At 48.9% G+C, this 20,164-nt stretch overlaps 14 non-coding genes and 1 pseudogene across 14 annotated transcripts; all 15 read right to left on the reverse strand.

The window, feature by feature from the left end:
- Positions 1-7,338: 7,338 nt before the first annotated feature.
- On the reverse strand, positions 7,339-7,453 carry LOC131368564 (U5 spliceosomal RNA). Its single transcript, XR_009207135.1, has one exon. It is a non-coding gene; the product is annotated as a U5 spliceosomal RNA (small nuclear RNA).
- Positions 7,454-8,063: 610 nt separating this feature from the next.
- On the reverse strand, positions 8,064-8,178 carry LOC131368514 (U5 spliceosomal RNA). Its single transcript, XR_009207085.1, has one exon. It is a non-coding gene; the product is annotated as a U5 spliceosomal RNA (small nuclear RNA).
- Positions 8,179-8,451: 273 nt separating this feature from the next.
- Positions 8,452-8,641, reverse strand: LOC131368602 (U2 spliceosomal RNA). The gene has a single exon (XR_009207171.1). It is a non-coding gene; the product is annotated as a U2 spliceosomal RNA (small nuclear RNA).
- A 122-nt stretch (positions 8,642-8,763) lies between these two features.
- On the reverse strand, positions 8,764-8,878 carry LOC131368561 (U5 spliceosomal RNA). Its single transcript, XR_009207132.1, has one exon. It is a non-coding gene; the product is annotated as a U5 spliceosomal RNA (small nuclear RNA).
- A 610-nt stretch (positions 8,879-9,488) lies between these two features.
- On the reverse strand, positions 9,489-9,603 carry LOC131368515 (U5 spliceosomal RNA). Its single transcript, XR_009207086.1, has one exon. It is a non-coding gene; the product is annotated as a U5 spliceosomal RNA (small nuclear RNA).
- Positions 9,604-9,876: 273 nt separating this feature from the next.
- Positions 9,877-10,066, reverse strand: LOC131368603 (U2 spliceosomal RNA). Its single transcript, XR_009207172.1, has one exon. It is a non-coding gene; the product is annotated as a U2 spliceosomal RNA (small nuclear RNA).
- Positions 10,067-10,188: 122 nt separating this feature from the next.
- Positions 10,189-10,303, reverse strand: LOC131368610 (U5 spliceosomal RNA). Its single transcript, XR_009207178.1, has one exon. It is a non-coding gene; the product is annotated as a U5 spliceosomal RNA (small nuclear RNA).
- Positions 10,304-10,921: 618 nt separating this feature from the next.
- LOC131368516 (U5 spliceosomal RNA) lies at positions 10,922-11,036 on the reverse strand. The gene has a single exon (XR_009207087.1). It is a non-coding gene; the product is annotated as a U5 spliceosomal RNA (small nuclear RNA).
- Positions 11,037-11,646: 610 nt separating this feature from the next.
- On the reverse strand, positions 11,647-11,761 carry LOC131368565 (U5 spliceosomal RNA). The gene has a single exon (XR_009207136.1). It is a non-coding gene; the product is annotated as a U5 spliceosomal RNA (small nuclear RNA).
- A 614-nt stretch (positions 11,762-12,375) lies between these two features.
- LOC131368517 (U5 spliceosomal RNA) lies at positions 12,376-12,490 on the reverse strand. Its single transcript, XR_009207088.1, has one exon. It is a non-coding gene; the product is annotated as a U5 spliceosomal RNA (small nuclear RNA).
- Positions 12,491-12,763: 273 nt separating this feature from the next.
- On the reverse strand, positions 12,764-12,972 carry LOC131368606 (U2 spliceosomal RNA; annotated as a pseudogene).
- A 5,264-nt stretch (positions 12,973-18,236) lies between these two features.
- LOC131368611 (U5 spliceosomal RNA) lies at positions 18,237-18,351 on the reverse strand. Its single transcript, XR_009207179.1, has one exon. It is a non-coding gene; the product is annotated as a U5 spliceosomal RNA (small nuclear RNA).
- A 590-nt stretch (positions 18,352-18,941) lies between these two features.
- On the reverse strand, positions 18,942-19,056 carry LOC131368518 (U5 spliceosomal RNA). Its single transcript, XR_009207089.1, has one exon. It is a non-coding gene; the product is annotated as a U5 spliceosomal RNA (small nuclear RNA).
- A 273-nt stretch (positions 19,057-19,329) lies between these two features.
- Positions 19,330-19,519, reverse strand: LOC131368585 (U2 spliceosomal RNA). Its single transcript, XR_009207154.1, has one exon. It is a non-coding gene; the product is annotated as a U2 spliceosomal RNA (small nuclear RNA).
- A 122-nt stretch (positions 19,520-19,641) lies between these two features.
- LOC131368612 (U5 spliceosomal RNA) lies at positions 19,642-19,756 on the reverse strand. The gene has a single exon (XR_009207180.1). It is a non-coding gene; the product is annotated as a U5 spliceosomal RNA (small nuclear RNA).
- Positions 19,757-20,164: the final 408 nt, after the last annotated feature.

Here is a 20,164-nt window from a genome sequence, read left to right on the forward strand (position 1 = left end):
TGCAACGAGCCATGGATGGTCTCTTTTGCCCTTCGGGGGACGGAGATACGAGCCGCGGAATTTGGCCGGAATCTCGGCCTCGTAACTTCCGCCCGCGAACTGCTGTCTGCTCCAGATTTTATAGGCACGTAGAGGAGGCCGAGACGAGTCCAAGGATACCTGGCTCGTCTCTCTAGCCCTCCGGGGGACCGAGATACGAGCTTTGGAATTTGAAGGGATTTGCCAGACTTCAGGCTTCGGTGACGTCATGGGATTGCCGCCTTCTATAATACGTTCCATTCAAATTCATATGTTTTTTAATTTCAATTCCCAGGCCTGTAGCTCGCGAACCAAAGCACTGAATCGCACCAAATTTTGCAGCCACGTCCAGGGGCATGGCCCGCGTGGAATGACACCTACCCCGATCCGCTGGGCCCACGGGGGCCCGAGATAGAGGCCCCGGAACCCGCCAGCATTCACGGCCGCGTAACTTCCGCCCGCGAGGTCCTATGTGCACAAGATTTTACACACACCTAGAGGATGGCGAGACGAGTCCAACCCTGCCTGACTCGATCCCATAGCCCTCTTGGGCTCTGAGATACTGGCCATGGAACGTTAGCATTCATAGCTGCATAACTCCCGCTCTCGGCGGTCAATCCTCGCCAGCTTTGAGCAGCTGATAGGGGAGATCGAGATGAATGCAACGAGCCATGGATGGTCTCTTTAGCCCTTCGGGGGACGGAGATACGAGCCGCGGAATTTGGCCGGAATCTCGGCCTCGTAACTTCCGCCCGCGAACTGCTGTCTGCTCCAGATTTTATAGGCACGTAGAGGAGGCCGAGCCGAGTCCAACGATACCTGGCTCGTCTCTCTAGCCCTCCGGGGGACCGAGATACGAGCCCTGGAATTTGAAGGGATTTGCCAGACTTCAGGCTTCGGTGACGTCATGGGATTGCCGCCTTCTATAATACGTTCCATTCAAATTCATATGTTTTTTAATTTCAATTCCCAGGCCTGTAGCTCGCGAACCAAAGCTCTGAATCGCACCAAATTTTGCAGGCAGGTTCATGGGCATGGCCTGCGTGGAAAGACACCTACCCCGATCCGCTGGGCCCACGGGGGCCCGAGATAGAGGCCCCGGAACCCGCCAGCATTCACGGCCGCGTAACTTCCGCCCGCGAGGTCCTATGTGGAAAAGATTTTACACACACCTAGAGGATGGCGAGACGAGTCCAACGCTGCCTGACTCGATCCCATTGCCCTCTTGGGCTCTGAGATACTGGCCATGGAACGTTAGCATTCATAGCTGCATAACTCCCGCTCTCGGCGGTCAATCCTCGCCAGCTTTGAGCAACTGATAGGGGAGATCGAGATGAATGCAACGAGCCATGGATGGTCTCTTTAGCCCTTCGGGGGACGGAGATACGGGCCGCGGAATTTGGCCGGAATCTCGGCCTCGTAACTTCCGCCCACGAACTTCTGTCTGCTGCAGATTTTACAGGCTCGTAGAGGAGGCCGAGACGAGTCCAACGATACCTGGCTCGTCTCTCTAGCCCTCCAGGGGACCGAGATACCGAGCCGGAAATTCGGCATAAATCTGCCCGTTTTAGGCGCTCTCACCTCGGCCTCGATCGTGCCCTCGTCCGCGCTCCGGTTCTCAAGAGCTCCAGAAAGTCATATGGCACTTCGGAGGCCCGTGGCTCACGAACCCAAGCACCCTATCACGCCAAATTTTACAGGCATGTCTAAGGGGAGAGCCTCTGTCCAACGCCACCTACCACGGTCCGCTGAGGCCACGGTGGCCCGAGATACGGGCAGCGGAAACAGAGCGCATTTGGTTTTTTGATTTTTTTTTTTTCTCCCCATCTGAGACCTGTGGCTCGCGAACCAAAGCACTGAATCGCACCAAATTTTGCAGGCACGTCCAGGGGCATAGCCCGCGTGGAAAGCCACCTACCCCGATCCGCTGGGCCCACGGGGGCCCGAGATTGAGGCCCCGGAACCCGCCAGCATTCACGGCCGCGTAACTTCCGCCCGCGAGGTCCTATGTGGACAAGATTTTACACACACCTAGAGGATGGCGAGACGAGTCCAACGCTACTTTAATCCACCCCATAGCCCTCTTGGGCTCTGAGATACTGGCCATGGAACGTTAGCATTCATAGCTGCATAACTCCCGCTCTCGGCGGTCAATCCTCGCCAGCTTTGAGCAGCTGATAGGGGAGATCGAGATGAATGCAACGAGCCATGGATGGTCTCTTTTGCCCTTCGGGGGACGGAGATACGAGCCGCGGAATTTGGCCGGAATCTCGGCCTCGTAACTTCCGCCCGCGAACTGCTGTCTGCTCCAGATTTTATAGGCACGTAGAGGAGGCCGAGACGAGTCCAAGGATACCTGGCTCGTCTCTCTAGCCCTCCGGGGGACCGAGATACGAGCTTTGGAATTTGAAGGGATTTGCCAGACTTCAGGCTTCGGTGACGTCATGGGATTGCCGCCTTCTATAATCCGTCCCATTCAAATTCATATGTTTTTTAATTTCAATTCCCAGGCCTGTAGCTCGCGAACCAAAGCGCTGAATCGCACCAAATTTTGCAGGCACGTCCAGGGCCATGGCCCGCGTGGAAAGACACCTACCCCGATCCGCTGGGCCCTCGGGGGCCCGAGATAGAGGCCCCGGAACCCGCCAGCATTTACGGCCGCGTAACTTCCGCCCGCGAGGTCCTATGTGGAAAAGATTTTACACACACCTAGAGGATGGCGAGACGAGTCCAACCCTGCCTGACTCGATCCCATTGCCCTCTTGGGCTCTGAGATACTGGCCATGGAACGTTAGCATTCATAGCTGCATAACTCCCGCTCTCGGCGGTCAATCCTCGCCAGCTTTGAGCAGCTGATAGGGGAGATAGAGATGAATGCAACGAGCCATGGATGGTCTCTTTAGCCCTTCGGGGGACGGAGATACGGGCCGCGGAATTTGGCCGGAATCTCGGCCTCGTAACTTCCGCCCACGAACTTCTGTCTTCTGCAGATTTTACAGTCTCGTAGAGGAGGGCCGAGACGAGTCCAACGATACCTGGCTCGTCTCTCTAGCCCTCCGGGGGACCGAGATACGAGCCCTGGAATTTGAAGGGATTTGCCAGACTTCAGTCTTCAGACTTCCAACGCTATCTGACTCGATCCCATATCCCAGATCGAGACGAATGCAACGAGCCATGGTTGGTCTCTGCAGCCCTTTTGCGGACCAAGATATGGGCCCCGGAAATTGGTTGGATCGCTGGATCAGCGGATCGTGATAGGTGGTGTTTGACACATCCTCTCCCCGTAGACATGCCTGTAAAATTTGTCGCGATAGGGTGCTTGGGTTCGTGAGGCTTCATGACGTATGACATGACTCTCACTAGGCCTCATGACAAATTAATTGAACCATTTTTCTCTCATTTTTGCACTCTCTCATGATGTATGACATGAATTACTGAAGGTCACAGATCAATATGGACCTTTTTTCTCTTCTTTTTGCACTCTCACAGGCCTCACTAGGCCTCATGATGTATGCATGACTCTCACAGGCCTCACTAGGCCTCGTGATATGAATTAATTGGACCATTTTTCTCTTCTTTTTGCGCTTTCATAGCCCTCACTAGGCCTCATGACGTATACATGAATCTCACAGGCCTCTCTAGGCCTCATGACATGAAATGAATTGGACTTTTTTCTCTTCATTTTGCACTCTCATAGGCCTCACTAGGCCCCATGATGTATGACATGAATTCCCTTTCGTAATTCACAGAATTTTTCCCTCGAGGGACTCGTATCAGGATGTTGGGTTTTCTCCCATACAAATACATAGCATGTTGGGTCCAGATTAGAGCTGTGGCCTCTGGGGGCCAAAATTTTTAGATCGCTAAAATGCTAAAGCGGGTTCCCCCTTGACTAGTCTACAAATTGTAGTGACCACCCATGTCACCACGACACCCTACTGCCCGTCCGACGTGAGTAATATGCGTAGGCGTTCCTTAAAAAATGGCCTCACTAGGCCTCATGACATGAAATGAATTGGACCTTTTTTCTTTTCTTTTTGCATACTCACAGGCCTCATGACTTATGAAATGAATTACTGAATGTACCGGGGCCCCAAACTCCAAATTGCTCCAACCTTGATATATAGCCTTTCTGCATGTCTCTGAGGGATCCCCGAGGCCTCCAGGGGCCTTTGAAACCAGTTAGCCTGAGGAAGGTGCTACGAGGATTCCGCACGCCATCATTAGTCCGAGTTCGCCTGTGTACTTTGGAAGCTCAACTCTGTTGTTTTGGGATTTTTACCCTCAAGTGACTTATACCAGGATGTTGTTTTTTCCCCATACAAATACATAGCAGGTTGTGTCCAGATTAGAGCGAAGGCCCCCAGGTGCCCGAGCTACAACTTGGTCCGGATGTTGAATCTGGTCGATACGACCACACGTCCCAGATCCTCTCGGGATGCCCGGTTGAGCCGAGTCGGTCTGGGACCCCTCGGGGGCCCCTGAAGCCAACTAGCCTTAGGGAGGCGCCATGGTCTTGCACCTCGGGATTCCGCACGCCATCACCCCTCCAAGTCGCCCTGTGAAGTTTGGAAGCTCAACTCCATTGTTTTGGGTTTTTTACCCTCAAGGGACTTATATCGGGATGTTGGATTTTTTCCCATACAAATACATAGCAGGTTGGGTCGAGATCAGAGCGGTGGCCCCCAGGTGCCCCGAGCTACAACTTGGTCCGGATGCCGAATCTGGTCGATATGACAACACATCCCAGATCCTCCCGGGACACCCGGTTGAGCCGTGTCGGTCCGGGACCCCTCAGGGGCCCCTGAAGCCAACTAGCCTTAGGAAGGTGCTACAAATTCGCACTTCAGGATTCCGCATGCCGTCACCCCTCCGAGTTCGCCTGTGTACTTTGGAAGCTCAACTCCATTGTTTTGGGTTTTTCACCCTCAAGGGACTTATACCGAGATGTTGGCTATTTCCCCATACAAATACATAGCAGGTTGGGTTAACCCTAACCCGGTTCCAATAAGTCCATAGTTGAGGCTAACATCCCTATCGGACTTTTCCATGCTATCGCGATATTAGCTATTCTGAGATGCTAGGCTACACCTACAAGTCCTATTGGGTAACCATGGAGATCATGGGAGGGATTGGGGAAGGTTTTGGACAGACAGTGAGATATTGAGTTGAAAATGCCCCCCATGGCACTGCCAGGCCTTCTGGATGTAGCCTAGCTTAGCAGAAAGCTAAAAAAAAAGAATTAGCAAAAAATGCTAATTTGACAATTTAGGGATGTTAGGATAAAATACGGACTTATTGGGTCTAAGACCTGTTTGGATTTCTAGTCCAGCGCCCCCTTTAACTTGGAGGACTAACTGCAGGCATTAGAGCTTTTGATAGGAAGGTCGTAGAGAGCTGATTTTTTTTTTTTTGAATTACTCAGAAAAAATCAAGGATTTAGGATCTGTCTTCAGAAAAATGTAGGACCATCAGAAATAGGTGAACCGGGAAAACACGGTTATATAGGCCCAACATACCCATATTAGTCACTGTCAAATCCTAATTAGGGGTAAGGCCAGCCCCTTCACTGGGGTGAGTGCAAAAAGTGGGTGGGGAAAGGTTGACAAGGAACAGCTGACAGTGGTGACGATAGGCTAGGGAAAAGATGGGGTGGATGGCTCCTGTAATTTTGGGCATGGGCCTAGTTTGTGAAAAAGTAGAGATGTTTCTGGACTGAAAGAAAGAAAGAAAGCAAGAAAGCAAGAAAGAAAGAAAGCAAGCAAGCAATTTTTATTTCTCGTCTCTACGATCAAATCTCTTATAGTTCCTAAGTTATCCCACATATATCTACCTTTGATAGCACACGTCTGTTCAATTTCGATTACATTATTTAAAATTTCGTTCATGCGATTCGCAATTATTTTAGCTAAGATTTTATAATCTACATTAATAGCACTAATTTGTCTCCAATTGTCTAAATCATTAGGATGGCCTTTTTTATATATTAAGGAGATTACACTGTGGTAAAAAGATTCATTAAAATTTCCATTTTGTATACCTTCATTAAACATATTTACTAATAACTCGGTGATGTCTGTAACACAAGCTTGGTAAAATTCAGCAGGTAGTCCATCTGGACCTGGACTTTTTCCTCTGTTTAATTGAGAAATAGCATTTACTATCTCTTCATTTGTTATAGGACATTCTAGTATCTGATATTTATCTTTCCCCAATTTTGGACACGTTTAAAGTTTTTAAAAAACTATTTATTTTATCTTCACTAATGTTTATTTTTGCTGATGTATCACGACACATTTCCATTATTACCTGTTTTTTCTCTTCTCCTCTTCGATAATATTACCTTTACTGTCTCTAATTGATTTAATAACTCTATCTTCTCTTCTTTTTTTTAATTGTTTAATTACATTTTGTGGGTTTCCTAAATATTCAGTATCGAAACCAGCCTGTATCTGGGTATTAAGAAACAATTCATTATTTATATTTGCTAATTCATTTTTTATTTTTTGTAACCCATAAGCTTCTTCATATGTTCTATCTTTTTTTGTTTGTAATTCAACATAATTTGCTAATAGGTTGTTATAAAAATTGTTTTTTTTGTTGTTTCATTAACCTACATTTTTGTTTTAAATATACAGTTATCTGTATTTTAAATACATCCCACATTTCGATATTAGATCTTGTCAAAACTTTCAATTCTTTAATCCTCTTGATCTCCTTAGAGAGGTCATATAAGACTTCTCTATTTTTTAAACAAGAGGTATTTAATTTCCAAAGTCCCCTACGCTCATATATATTAATATCTAATTTTACCATAACAGCAAAATGATCAGAATCCACTAACAATTCTGTTCTATAATGTCTTACCTTCAGAGAATTTGATATATATATATTCTATCAATTCTGGTTTTAGTTTTGGTATCAAATCTCGTAAAGCCAAAGTCATCTGGAAACTTAACTCTAAAAGAGTCTTTAAGTTCACATGTTTCACAAACTTTTTTTAAGAGCTTACAATCTCTACTAATACCTGGAGCTGTGAATGGAAATCTATCTTTCTCATTAGTAACTGTATTAAAATCACCGCACAGACTTACATTAAAAGCGACATATAAAATTTCATAGAGCTTGTAGAATAATCTCATTTTTCCTGGTCTATCAGGAGGTGTTTACACATATAGGTGTATACACACACAGGGATAACCTCTTATTGCCTCTGCTTGACTGGCAGCCCAAGGACACGCTTTGGCGCACACATGGAAAAACACATGACACAACAAGGACAATCCACCAGACACACCCACCTAACATTCACCTACTTATAGCTTTGCCTTGATAAAACTCACAAAAATACATCAAACTCATTGACGGTCCTCTCCACGGAAATCTTTAGTAAAAGGCGAAAGATTTATGCGTGACTGAAGAGAAACCTGAGCCATAAAAACAAAACCCCAGCAGACCAGGGAAATCCTTGTCAGAAACACAAACCTTGAGGAGGGTAAGGCCAGCCCCTTCACTTGGTTGAGTGCAAAAAGTGGGTGGGGAAAGGTTGACAAGGAACAGCTGACAGTGGTGACGATAGGCTAGGGAAAAGCTGGGGTGGATGGCTCCCGTAATTTTGGGCATGGGCCTAGTTTGTGAAAAAGTAGAGATGTTTCTGGACTGAAAGAAAGAAAGAAAGAAAGTAAGAAAGAAAGAAAGAAAGAAAGAAATTTTTGCTCTTTTTCTGACAACCTGCTTAATATAGAGTCCTTATGTAGAGGACATATCAGATAATAAACTGATGAGAACAGATTCATTTGTTTAATATCCTTTCCTTCATACTCACCTTCTCAAAGCCAGACTAAGAAGTGCAACTTGAATACAGTCGCAGCCCAAAGCCAGACCAGGAAACACTTGAGCTTTGCCAAAATGCTGAGAAGGGATAACCTCTTATTGCCTCTGCTTGACCGGCAGCCCGAGGACACGCTTTGGCGCACACATGGAAAAACACATGACACAACAAGGACAATCCACCAGACACACCCACCTAATGTTCACCTACTTATAGCTTTACCTTGATAAAGCTCACAAAAATACATCAAACTCATTGACGGTCCTCTCCACGGAAATCTTTAGTAAAAGGCGAAAGATTTATGCGTGACTGAAGAGAAACCTGAGCCATAAAAATCAAACCCCAGCAGACCAGGGAAATCCTTGTCAGAAACACAAACCTTGAGGAGGGTAAGGCCAGCCCCTTCACTTGGTTGAGTGCAAAAAGTGGGTGGGGAAAGGATGACAAGGAACAGCTGACAGTGGTGAGCAGAAAGTGGTGACGATAGGCTAGGAAAAGGTGGGGTTGATGGCTCCCGTAATTTTGGGCATGGGCCTAGCTTGTGAAAAAGTAGACGTGTTTCTGGCAAGAAAAAATATTTTTGCTCTTTTTCTGACATCAGAAAATGGTGCACCAAGCCCGGAAGTACTGCAATACCAGGCCTACGCGTGGAGCAGACGGAGCAAGCCCCGTTTCCGGCTCCCAGCTTTAAAACCTGCTTAATATAGAGCCCTCATATAGAGGACATATCAGATACTAAACTGATAAGAACAGATACTACACTTGATCTTAGCCCAATGGCCGAATAGCGAGAACCACTTATTTCCTCTGCTTGACTGGCAGCCCGAGGACACGCCTTTGCAAACACAGGGAAAGTCACATGACAGAGTGAGGCCAAGCCACCAGACAATCCCAGCTAACGTTACACCACTTATAGCTTTGCCTTAACAAAGCTCACAAAAATACATCAAACTCATTGACGGTCCTCGCCACGGAAATCTTTAGTAAAAGGCGAAAGATTTATGCGTGACTGAAGAGAAACCTGAGCCATAAAAATCAAACCCCAGCAGACCAGGGAAATCCTTGTCAGAAACACAAACCTTGAGGAGGGTAAGGCCAGCCCCTTCACTTGGTTGAGTGCAAAAAGTGGGTGGGGAAAGGTTGACAAGGAACAGCTGACAGTGGTGACGATAGGCTAGGGAAAAGCTGGGGTGGATGGCTCCCGTAATTTTGGGCATGGGCCTAGTTTGTGAAAAAGTAGAGATGTTTCTGGACTGAAAGAAAGAAAGAAAGAAAGTAAGAAAGAAAGAAAGAAAGAAAGAAATTTTTGCTCTTTTTCTGACAACCTGCTTAATATAGAGTCCTTATGTAGAGGACATATCAGATAATAAACTGATGAGAACAGATTCATTTGTTTAATATCCTTTCCTTCATGCTCACCTTCTCAAAGCCAGACTAAGAAGTGCAACTTGAATACAGTCGCAGCCCAAAGCCAGACCAGAAAACACTTGAGCTTTGCCAAAATGCTGAGAAGGGATAACCTCTTATTGCCTCTGCTTGACCGGCAGCCCGAGGACACGCTTTGGCGCACACATGGAAAAACACATGACACAACAAGGACAATCCACCAGACACACCCACCTAATGTTCACCTACTTATAGCTTTACCTTGATAAAGCTCACAAAAATACATCAAACTCATTGACGGTCCTCTCCACGGAAATCTTTAGTAAAAGGCGAAAGATTTATGCGTGACTGAAGAGAAACCTGAGCCATAAAAATCAAACCCCAGCAGACCAGGGAAATCCTTGTCAGAAACACAAACCTTGAGGAGGGTAAGGCCAGCCCCTTCACTTGGTTGAGTGCAAAAAGTGGGTGGGGAAAGGATGACAAGGAACAGCTGACAGTGGTGAGCAGAAAGTGGTGACGATAGGCTAGGAAAAGGTGGGGTTGATGGCTCCCGTAATTTTGGGCATGGGCCTAGCTTGTGAAAAAGTAGACGTGTTTCTGGCAAGAAAAAATATTTTTGCTCTTTTTCTGACATCAGAAAATGGTGCACCAAGCCCGGAAGTACTGCAATACCAGGCCTACGCGTGGAGCAGACGGAGCAAGCCCCGTTTCCGGCTCCCAGCTTTAAAACCTGCTTAATATAGAGCCCTCATATAGAGGACATATCAGATACTAAACTGATAAGAACAGATACTACACTTGATCTTAGCCCAATGGCCGAATAGCGAGAACCACTTATTTCCTCTGCTTGACTGGCAGCCCGAGGACACGCCTTTGCAAACACAGGGAAAGTCACATGACAGAGTGAGGCCAAGCCACCAGACAATCCCAGCTAACGTTACACCACTTATAGCTTTGCCTTAACAAAGCTCACAAAAATACATCAAACTCATTGACGGTCCTCTCCACGGAAATCTTTAGTAAAAGGCGAAAGATTTATGCGTGACTGAAGAGAAACCTGAGCCATAAAAATCAAACCCCAGCAGACCAGGGAAATCCTTGTCAGAAACACAAACCTTGAGGAGGGTAAGGCCAGCCCCTTCACTTGGTTGAGTGCAAAAAGTGGGTGGGGAAAGGTTGACAAGGAACAGCTGACAGTGGTGACGATAGGCTAGGGAAAAGCTGGGGTGGATGGCTCCCGTAATTTTGGGCATGGGCCTAGTTTGTGAAAAAGTAGAGATGTTTCTGGACTGAAAGAAAGAAAGAAAGAAAGAAAGTAAGAAAGAAAGAAAGAAAGAAAGAAAGAAATTTTTGCTCTTTTTCTGACAACCTGCTTAATATAGAGTCCTTATGTAGAGGACATATCAGATAATAAACTGATGAGAACAGATTCATTTGTTTAATATCCTTTCCTTCATGCTCACCTTCTCAAAGCCAGACTAAGAAGTGCAACTTGAATACAGTCGCAGCCCAAAGCCAGACCAGAAAACACTTGAGCTTTGCCAAAATGCTGAGAAGGGATAACCTCTTATTGCCTCTGCTTGACCGGCAGCCCGAGGACACGCTTTGGCGCACACATGGAAAAACACATGACACAACAAGGACAATCCACCAGACACACCCACCTAATGTTCACCTACTTATAGCTTTACCTTGATAAAGCTCACAAAAATACATCAAACTCATTGACGGTCCTCTCCACGGAAATCTTTAGTAAAAGGCGAAAGATTTATGCGTGACTGAAGAGAAACCTGAGCCATAAAAATCAAACCCCAGCAGACCAGGGAAATCCTTGTCAGAAACACAAACCTTGAGGAGGGTAAGGCCAGCCCCTTCACTTGGTTGAGTGCAAAAAGTGGGTGGGGAAAGGTTGACAAGGAACAGCTGACAGTGGTGACGATAGGCTAGGGAAAAGCTGGGGTGGATGGCTCCCGTAATTTTGGGCATGGGCCTAGTTTGTGAAAAAGTAGAGATGTTTCTGGACTGAAAGAAAGAAAGAAAGAAAGTAAGAAAGAAAGAAAGAAAGAAAGAAATTTTTGCTCTTTTTCTGACAACCTGCTTAATATAGAGTCCTTATGTAGAGGACATATCAGATAATAAACTGATGAGAACAGATTCATTTGTTTAATATCCTTTCCTTCATGCTCACCTTCTCAAAGCCAGACTAAGAAGTGCAACTTGAATACAGTCGCAGCCCAAAGCCAGACCAGAAAACACTTGAGCTTTGCCAAAATGCTGAGAAGGGATAACCTCTTATTGCCTCTGCTTGACCGGCAGCCCGAGGACACGCTTTGGCGCACACATGGAAAAACACATGACACAACAAGGACAATCCACCAGACACACCCACCTAATGTTCACCTACTTATAGCTTTACCTTGATAAAGCTCACAAAAATACATCAAACTCATTGACGGTCCTCTCCACGGAAAGCTTTAGTAAAAGGCGAAAGATTTATGCGTGACTGAAGAGAAACCTGAGCCATAAAAATCAAACCCCAGCAGACCAGGGAAATCCTTGTCAGAAACACAAACCTTGAGGAGGGTAAGGCCAGCCCCTTCACTTGGTTGAGTGCAAAAAGTGGGTGGGGAAAGGTTGACAAGGAACAGCTGACAGTGGTGACGATAGGCTAGGGAAAAGCTGGGGTGGATGGCTCCCGTAATTTTGGGCATGGGCCTAGTTTGTGAAAAAGTAGAGATGTTTCTGGACTGAAAGAAAGAAAGAAAGAAAGTAAGAAAGAAAGAAAGAAAGAAAGAAAGAAATTTTTGCTCTTTTTCTGACAACCTGCTTAATATAGAGTCCTTATGTAGAGGACATATCAGATAATAAACTGATGAGAACAGATTCATTTGTTTAATATCCTTTCCTTCATGCTCACCTTCTCAAAGCCAGACTAAGAAGTGCAACTTGAATACAGTCGCAGCCCAAAGCCAGACCAGAAAACACTTGAGCTTTGCCAAAATGCTGAGAAGGGATAACCTCTTATTGCCTCTGCTTGACCGGCAGCCCGAGGACACGCTTTGGCGCACACATGGAAAAACACATGACACAACAAGGACAATCCACCAGACACACCCACCTAATGTTCACCTACTTATAGCTTTACCTTGATAAAGCTCACAAAAATACATCAAACTCATTGACGGTCCTCTCCACGGAAATCTTTAGTAAAAGGCGAAAGATTTATGCGTGACTGAAGAGAAACCTGAGCCATAAAAATCAAACCCCAGCAGACCAGGGAAATCCTTGTCAGAAACACAAACCTTGAGGAGGGTAAGGCCAGCCCCTTCACTTGGTTGAGTGCAAAAAGTGGGTGGGGAAAGGATGACAAGGAACAGCTGACAGTGGTGAGCAGAAAGTGGTGACGATAGGCTAGGAAAAGGTGGGGTTGATGGCTCCCGTAATTTTGGGCATGGGCCTAGCTTGTGAAAAAGTAGACGTGTTTCTGGCAAGAAAAAATATTTTTGCTCTTTTTCTGACATCAGAAAATGGTGCACCAAGCCCGGAAGTACTGCAATACCAGGCCTACGCGTGGAGCAGACGGAGCAAGCCCCGTTTCCGGCTCCCAGCTTTAAAACCTGCTTAATATAGAGCCCTCATATAGAGGACATATCAGATACTAAACTGATAAGAACAGATTTTTTTTTTATTTTTTTTTTTTTTATTAGAACCAGTTCCACACAACAATAAACGATACATCAAATCCAGCAAAACAAAACCCGTCCGTCCCTCTTAAATCCCTCCCACTTACCACACATCAATATAAAACCCAAAACAATCAGAACCACAGTCACATTTCTTGTCATAACACAAACCACCTTACACAAAAATTAAACCACAAAGAAAATGATCACAAATACGTCAGGAGACCAAAATGTTCAAATCCAACAGAATACAGAAATTTAAACGATCCCACCCCCATCACCTCACCGGTCTGGCCACCATGGGGCCCCCAGTACCGTGGTTCCCGAAAAACCTCCCCCCTCCAAAACTCCCACTCCTACCCTCACAAAACCCTCCCCCCCTTGCTCCTCACCTTGCACCTTACGGAGCTTGGCCCTGAATAACCGGAATAGACGTGCCTGACTGACGCGTCGGGACAGGCTCCGAATGCCCTCGCACCTCGCGCCCCAAAGAATGCACTTTGCCACCGAGACGGCCTGCCACAGAGGCCTTGCCATCCCAGGCCCCATGAGCCCCAATCCGCTGCCATACAGCACAAGATCGCGGCCTATCGCTGCCCCCTCTTCAGCGGGCAACCACTCCGACACGTGTCTCCAGAAGAGGGCCGCGATGGGACATGACCACAATGCATGGTCAATGGTCTCCTCGCCCCCGCACCCATTTGGACACAGGGGCGTCCGAGTTGAGCCGTGCCTATAGAGCCTCTCCCTCACAGGGAGGCGCCCCAGCGCCCCCAACCAGTGCAGATCCTTGCTGGCCCCATCTAGCCACTTCGGCTGAATCCTCGCCCAGTCTACACCCGGCATGCGGGGCAACGCCTCGCTCATGTATTCTGCGCAACAGTCCCTCCACTTCTTATACAGCCTACGGTGTTCCAGGACGAGACTGTCCGCCAGGCACCACGGCTGGTCCCGGACGAACTCGACCGCCTTTTGGTAATGCCATGGGCGGTCGACCGACCACGGTGCCGTGCCTCTCCAGGGAATCACCGTTCGCAAAGTGAAACCCAGCCAAAACTTTGCAAACAGGGCCGATATATGTCCCTCCGACCCCCTGGTCAATCTCGCCGCAAAGGACATGAACAAGGCCATGGTCTTGAGGGGGGCACAAATCACACCTCTGCCCCCTTTCTCTCGATCCCTATACATTCGTACGCGGGCGACCTGCTCGTTCCTCCCTCCCCAAATGAACGTAAACACAAGGCGCTCTAGGCGCCGTCCTGTCACAAAGGGGACAGGGAAGACATAGGCAAGATGGTTCAATCTTGCCAACAGGTCGGCATTGACCGCAAGCACCCTCCCCGAAAGAGAGAGATCCCTCCGGTTCCAGCTTTCAGCCCTCGCCTGTACTTTCCTGAGGGCAACGTCCCAGTTCTTCTGGGCGCTGTCCTCCCTCCAGAAGACGATGCCCAGAATCCTGAGCCCATCCTGGCACAGAGAAAAACCCCCCGGGACCTCAGACCTTCCAGCCCACAGTCCAGCATAAAGTACGGAGGACTTCCCGCGGTTAACCCGTGCACCAGTAGCATCTGAGAACGCCTCGATCACCCGCTCCACTGCGCGGAAGTCTTCATCTCGGCCGAGGAACAGCGTAGTGTCGTCGGCATACGCCGACACCTTGGCCCTAACCCCGTTCGCGCCCGGGATATGCAGTCCCTGAAAATCCGGATCTCTTCTCAGCCTCTCCACCAGAGGCTCAAGGAACAGCACATAGAGCATTGGCGAGAGCGGGCACCCCTGCCTGACCCCCCCTTTCTGCTCGATCAACTCGGAAAGATGTCCGTTAATGGCGACACGGCTCACTGCCCCGGCATAAAGCAGTCGCACCATGGCAGTGAAAACCGGACCAAAGCCCATTCGCTCCAGGAGCGCAAACAAAAACGCGTGCGACACACGATCGAAGGCCTTCTCCTGGTCCAAATTCAGCAAAGCCAACGGTACCTGACGTTGCGTCGCCCATGCCAAAGCATCTCTGACCAGCGCCAGGTTCATACCGCACGTCCGTCCGGGCACCCCACAAGTCTGGTCAGGGAGCACCACCGTGGCCATCACCCTTCTGAGGCGTAGGGCCAGTGACTTGGCAACGATCTTATAATCCGCCGTCAGCAACGTGATCGGCCGCCAGTTTGCCAAGTCCGCCCTATCACCCTTCTTGTGTAGAAGGGCGATATGCCCGACTCTCGCTGACTGTGGAAGGAGCCCAGCCCCAAATGCCTCCCTGTAAACGGCCATCAGATCTGGGCCCACGAGGGGCCAAAAGGTCCGGTACCACTCCACAGGGAGACCGTCCCCTCCAGGAGCCACGCCCGTCTTCAGAGAGAGCATAGCGCCCTCCATCTCCTCTAGAGACACCTGCTCTTCCAACTCCACTACGCTTTCCCCAGGCAATCTATCTATCACAGAGTCCAGAAACCCGGCTGCCAATTCACCGCTCGATCCCCTTCGTTGGAAGAGGTCACAGTAAAAGGCACTAGCGCAGCCCAACATGTCCTCGGGCACGGTCAGTACCCGGGTGCCATCACTTAAACCCTCTATATAAGACCCTCGCTGCCGGCTTCTGACACTATTAAAAAAGAAGCGTGTAGGGCGCTCGTCCAACTCAAGCGCCTGCCTACCCGCCTGAACAAAGTAGTTGCGGGCCTCCGCCTCAAAGTGAGCTCGTAGGGCTTCACTGGCATCCCCGAGCCGCCCGCAATCTCCATCTTTCCAAGCCGAGGCAAGGACTCTCGACCACTGCCTGGCTCTTTCCACTCTCCGTCTTGCCATCTCCTGGCCCCACCAGCGGGCCAGGGTGGCAACTCTCTTTTTCAGGTCCTCCCACCACTCACACTGTGTGTCGTACAGCACCCGCAACCCTCGCCAACCTGTGTACAGATGGCGAAAAATCTCAACAAAGGCAGGGTCCTGCAAGATGGAACAGTTCAATCTCCAACAACCTCGTCCCCTTTGACAACCCTCAACTTCGATGCTGCCGAACACCATGCAGTGGTCGGAGGCCCAAAAGGGCCTCAGAAAGCACGCGTGCACCTTCACCCTCTCCGGCACAAACAGGAGGTCGAGCCTAGATGTATCACCCCGCGAGTTCCTCCAAGTCCAGCCCGGGGAATGCGGATCGACCACCCTGTAAACGTCAACCAGGCCTGCTCCTGACACCGTATGGGCCAGCTCCACCCCCCCCTCCGACTCTACATCCACATTAAAATCCCCCCCAACCAGCAATACTCTATTTGTGCAGAAAAGAGGCTCCAGCAGGCGGAAGAACCCCCGCCGTTGCCCTCCCTTACACGGTGCGTACACCCCTATAGCCCTGTACTTAATCCCCCTCCACTTCCCATCTACACAGACAATCCTCCCTGGCACTACCGAAACTACATTTTCCACCTCCCACTCAAAAGATTTGAACAGCACCCCCACTCCATCTCCCCTCCCCTCACCCACACCCCAAACGACTGGACCGAGATCCCACCCCCTCGTGAACTCAACCGCCTCCCGCTCCGAGCCCAAATGGACTTCCTGCAAAAATAACAGATCAAATGAAACCGAACGCAAACTCGAAAACACGGCCATCCTTTTAAGAGGCTGCTTGATGCCCCGCACATTAAGTGATGCTATTCTAATCATCAAAAAAAAAAAACTTTTTCCTTCTTTTTTTTTCTTTTTTCCTAGAAGAATCCGAACCAATCAAACACAATCCCAAGGCACTTTCCCCAAAACCAAGCCTTCCCCAAAAAAAAACCTCCCTCCACCCACCCTCACCAGCCAAACCTTCACTCCCCTCCTTCCCTCCCCCCCCACCCCCCCAAAATCCACAGTCCTCCTCACACCCCAACTGTTGCTCATTCCATTTTCCACTACCCATCTTATTCAATGGTATTACTATCCCCCTCCACCCCTGCCAGCCCCTGTTCTGACCCGTCTTGCCACAACTTGTGTCCACCCCTCCTCCCCCCTTGTCCCTCCTTCCCGCTGTAAACAATCCTCCCCCAATGTATGTACAGCCCGCGCCCCCTCCACCTCAATCTCCCTCATACCTATAATGTCCCCTGCAGTCAGGAGGTCAAACTCCCGTCCTCTCTCCAGACGTGACCTCTTTGTTCTTCTCTCCTCCGTCGCCCCCTCCGCCTCTGTGATAGCTCCAGACCCGGAGAGTCTGCCGCCCTCCCCCATATCCTGCTCTGGATCTGATCCCACATCCTCCATGCCGTCCGAGAACTCCATTGAGGCCCAATCCGGTCGCACCAGGGTCGAGGCCTCCGCTACCCCTTCCGTCGCCTCCGCCCAACTCCCAAACAGCCCGGCCTCCAGCCCCAGACCGGGCCACGAACTGGGGGGGAACACGGGCTGGGGTTACCTGGCCCGCTGTCAGCGACTCTCCCGGGGTCAGGTCCGAAGTACCCCCCTCTGCCTGCGTCAGCCGAACCTCCTTGCCAGATGGCCCTGCTACCTCCTCGCTCACTGGCCCGCTTGATGCCGCAGGCTCTGCTGCCCCTTCGGTGAACCCCGCTTCCTCCCCCTTTTCCCGGGCACTTAAGGAAGAAAATTCCTCAGCAAAAAGACTAGCATAAGTCCCCTTTCTCGATGGGCACTGGCGATACAGGTGCTCCTCGCTACCACACAGACTGCAGGCCTTTGGCGCACCACACTCGGCCGCGAGGTGGTCCTCCGAACCACAGATGCGGCACCTCCGTCCAGGGCAGACCTCCTTCGCGTGGCCAAGGGCCCCGCACTTCCAGCAGTACAACGGCTGGCCAGGGTAGTGGAGGAAGGGGTTATAAACGTGCACAGTGATGGGGACCTCATCCATGGCGAACAACGGGACCAGCCGAAGACCACGAAGCACCTCCTCTTCCCTGAGCCGCGAGCACCGGTCGAAAAAGGTGGAGCAGTCGGTGAAGGCAGCGAAAGTGATGTCCAGGAACCCCGAAGAGCAAAAATCCTGCAGGCAAAGAACCTTGGAGGGGGCCATTCCGCTAAAGTCCCTGAGCAGCCGGAGCAAAATCCAATCCCAGCAAAATCGCTTCTTCACGTCCTCTGCAGCATCTCTGCAGAGCTCCACCCGAACAGAATGACGAAGCCGCACCACTCGAGCCGGCTGACGTTCAGCTCCTCTCTCCATGGCCACACTTGATCTTAGCCAAAAGGCCGAGAAGCGAGAACCACTTATTTCCTCTGCTTGAGTGGCAGCCCGAGGACACGCCTTTGCAAACACAGGGAAAGTCACATGACAGAGTGAGGCCAAGCCACCAGACAATCCCAGCTAACGTTACACCACTTATAGCTTTGCCTTAACAAAGCTCACAAAAATACATCAAACTCATTGACGGTCCTCTCCACGGAAATCTTTAGTAAAAGGCGAAAGATTTATGCGTGACTGAAGAGAAACCTGAGCCATAAAAATCAAACCCCAGCAGACCAGGGAAATCCTTGTCAGAAACACAAACCTTGAGGAGGGTAAGGCCAGCCCCTTCACTTGGTTGAGTGCAAAAAGTGGGTGGGGAAAGGTTGACAAGGAACAGCTGACAGTGGTGACGATAGGCTAGGGAAAAGCTGGGGTGGATGGCTCCCGTAATTTTGGGCATGGGCCTAGTTTGTGAAAAAGTAGAGATGTTTCTGGACTGAAAGAAAGAAAGAAAGAAAGAAAGAAATTTTTGCTCTTTTTCTGACAACCTGCTTAATATAGAGTCCTTATGTAGAGGACATATCAGATAATAAACTGATGAGAACAGATTCATTTGTTTAAAATCCTTTCCTTCAGGCTCACCTTCTCAAAGCCAGACTAAGAAGTGCAACTTGAATACAGTCGCAGCCCAAAGCCAGACCAGGAAACACTTGAGCTTTGCCAAAATGCTGAGAAGGGATAACCTCTTATTGCTTCTGCTTGACCGGCAGCCCGAGGACACGCTTTGGCGCACACATGGTAAAACACATGACACAACAAGGACAATCCACCAGACACACCCACCTAATGTTCACCTACTTATAGCTTTACCTTGATAAAGCTCACAAAAATACATCAAACTCATTGACGGTCCTCTCCACGGAAATCTTTAGTAAAAGGCGAAAGATTTATGCGTGACTGAAGAGAAACCTGAGCCATAAAAATCAAACCCCAGCAGACCAGGGAAATCCTTGTCAGAAACACAAACCTTGAGGAGGGTAAGGCCAGCCCCTTCACTTGGTTGAGTGCAAAAAGTGGGTGGGGAAAGGATGACAAGGAACAGCTGACAGTGGTGAGCAGAAAGTGGTGACGATAGGCTAGGAAAAGGTGGGGTTGATGGCTCCCGTAATTTTGGGCATGGGCCTAGCTTGTGAAAAAGTAGACGTGTTTCTGGCAAGAAAAAATATTTTTGCTCTTTTTCTAACATCAGAAAATGGTGCACCAAGCCCGGAAGTACTGCAATACCAGGCCTACGCGTGGAGCAGACGGAGCAAGCCCCGTTTCCGGCTCCCAGCTTTAAAACCTGCTTAATATAGAGCCCTCATATAGAGGACATATCAGATACTAAACTGATAAGAACAGATACTACACTTGATCTTAGCCCAAAGGCCGAAAAGCGAGAACCACTTATTTCCTCTGCTTGACTGGCAGCCCGAGGACACGCCTTTGCAAACACAGGGAAAGTCACATGACAGAGTGAGGCCAAGCCACCAGACAATCCCAGCTAACGTTACACCACTTATAGCTTTGCCTTAACAAAGCTCACAAAAATACATCAAACTCATTGACGGTCCTCTCCACGGAAATCTTTAGTAAAAGGCGAAAGATTTATGCGTGACTGAAGAGAAACCTGAGCCATAAAAATCAAACCCCAGCAGACCAGGGAAATCCTTGTCAGAAACACAAACCTTGAGGAGGGTAAGGCCAGCCCCTTCACTTGGTTGAGTGCAAAAAGTGGGTGGGGAAAGGTTGACAAGGAACAGCTGACAGTGGTGACGATAGGCTAGGGAAAAGCTGGGGTGGATGGCTCCCGTAATTTTGGGCATGGGCCTAGTTTGTGAAAAAGTAGAGATGTTTCTGGACTGAAAGAAAGAAAGAAAGAAAGAAAGAAAGAAAGAAAGAAAGAAATTTTTGCTCTTTTTCTGACAACCTGCTTAATATAGAGTCCTTATGTAGAGGACATATCAGATAATAAACTGATGAGAACAGATTCATTTGTTTAATATCCTTTCCTTCATGCTCACCTTCTCAAAGCCAGACTAAGAA

This window comes from Hemibagrus wyckioides, linkage group LG17 (genome assembly GCF_019097595.1).
Source record: "Hemibagrus wyckioides isolate EC202008001 linkage group LG17, SWU_Hwy_1.0, whole genome shotgun sequence".
Lineage (NCBI taxonomy): Eukaryota > Metazoa > Chordata > Actinopteri > Siluriformes > Bagridae > Hemibagrus > Hemibagrus wyckioides.